The sequence below is a fragment of the Magnolia sinica genome, chromosome 7 (assembly GCF_029962835.1).
Source record: "Magnolia sinica isolate HGM2019 chromosome 7, MsV1, whole genome shotgun sequence".
Classification (NCBI taxonomy): domain Eukaryota; kingdom Viridiplantae; phylum Streptophyta; class Magnoliopsida; order Magnoliales; family Magnoliaceae; genus Magnolia; species Magnolia sinica.
This window is the reverse complement of record NC_080579.1, coordinates 82,565,828-82,567,786: the sequence shown is the minus strand read 5'-3', so window position 1 is coordinate 82,567,786 and position 1,959 is coordinate 82,565,828. Positions and strand designations below refer to the sequence as shown.

The following is a 1,959-nucleotide window of genomic DNA, read 5'->3' as shown; positions in this document are numbered from 1 at the left end:
GCATGCCCCATCTGATTTGAAGAGCTGGGATCATTATTCTCGTACTGCGGTTTAGGATTGGGGATAGGTTGTGCAGGAAGCATCCCCTTTTCTATAACCGTCATACGAGAATCTATCTTTTGCATAAAATCTGTGATTCCCCGCATTGCCTGAGCCAGCTCTTGTATGGGATTTTGAACCTGTTCCTCTTGAGGTTTCACTTGATTTGGATTTTGATTGAAGAAACCTGGAGGAGTCGCCGTTTGTCCATTTCTCCAACTGAAGTTTGGATGATTTTTCCAGCCAGGATTGTATGTGTTAGAGTTAGGTCCAGTAAAAGGTCTTTGATAGTTATTTACGGCATTGGCTTGTTCATTCAACACTCCTCGAAAGGCAGGTATTGTAGGACAGTTTTCAGTTGTGTGAATGTTGCAATCACAGATGCCGCAAACAATTTCATTGACCTTATCCTTCTTTCCTTCCATGGCCTCAACTTTCCTTATGAGCGTAGTCACTTTACACTTGAGATCATCCTCTTCTTTCAAGAGATATAATCCACCTTTCTCCTTTGATTGAGTTGGCCTAGACGTGGTGTTCGACTTTGGGTAATAGTCCCAAGATTGTGTTTTTTCAGCCAAACTGTCGAGGTAGTCCCATACCTCGTTGACATCTTTATTAATGAATTCTCCATTACACATTGTCTCGACCATTTGGCGCATGGAAGATGTCAGTCCATCGTAGAAAAAATTTGTAATGCGCCACGTTTCAAATCCGTGTTGTGGGCATGAACTGACCAAATCTTTGAACCTTTCCCAACATTGGAAGAATGTTTCATCTTCTTTTTGGGCAAAGTTCATGATTACTTTTCTGAGGGTAATCGTTTTATGATGTGGGAAGAATTTTTTTATGAATTCCCTCTGCATGTCGTTCCATGTGCCAAAGGATCTAGGACGCAGTGAATGTAACCACGTCTTAGCTTTCTCTTTTAAGGAAAAAGGAAAGAGTTTCAGCCTAATTGTATCTTCAGATACATTAGGAAAACATAATGTAGCTATTATTTCATCGAACTCTTTCAAATGTAAATATGGACTTTCAGATTCAAGTTCATGGAATTTGGGAAGGAGTTGGATAACTCCTGGCTTGATGTCCATTTGTCCTGTGTTTTCAGGAAAAATCATGCATGAGGGCGTACTCACTCCCGCCGGTTGTAGAAAATCTCGTAAAGTACGAGGCGGGGGTGCCTGTTGCACCTCATTCTCATCTTGGGTATCCTCCACCCTGGGTGGAAGTAGAGGAGGTTGGTGTTCAGCCATAACTTCAGTTAACTCAGGGGATTTCGAGCGGTGTCTAGTCCTGCGATGGATAGTCAACCCCTCAACTAATCCTCCTTCAGTCAAGAGACGTCGAGTGTTGTCACGGGCCCACTTGGGCATGAAACACTCGCAGCCCTCAATCAAATTCAAAGTCTAATCCTAAGAAAGGAAAAGGAAATCTAAAAAGAAAAAGAGAGTTGGAAAGAAATTACCAAATTGGAGTCCTAAGTTAAGGGCCTGCAAAATAAAATAAAAATAAGTTAGATTCTTAAAAAGAGAAGAAAAATAACAGCAAATTAATTTCTAAAAGAAGGAATTCTTAAAAGAAAGTGAAATTTTCTAAAGTAAATTAGGAAAGATCTAAACTAGAGAGTAAATTACTAAAAGAGAATTGAAAAATAGGGAGTAGGGAAAGAGTGTACCGAATTAGAAATTTCTATCTTAAAGGCCTACAAAATAAGAAGGTTAGTTCCTAAAAATATTCTAAAAATAAATTAGGAAAATAAATTAGATTCTAAAAGTGCTAGAATTAGAAAATTTCTAAAATTTAAACCCTAATTCTAAAAATATGAAAAAGTAGAGAGATGAGGAAGGAATTACCAATTGAGAAACTTATGTCCAGATCCTATAAAATAGGAAACAAGTTAGTTTTGAACTCAAATAGAAA

At 38.3% G+C, this 1,959-nt stretch overlaps 1 non-coding gene across 1 annotated transcript; it reads left to right on the top strand.

Annotated features, from left to right (window-relative positions):
- The first annotated feature begins 747 nt into the window (after positions 1 to 747).
- On the top strand, positions 748 to 854 carry LOC131252203 (small nucleolar RNA R71). The gene has a single exon (XR_009174236.1). It is a non-coding gene; the product is annotated as a small nucleolar RNA R71 (small nucleolar RNA).
- The last annotated feature ends 1,105 nt before the right edge of the window (positions 855 to 1,959 follow it).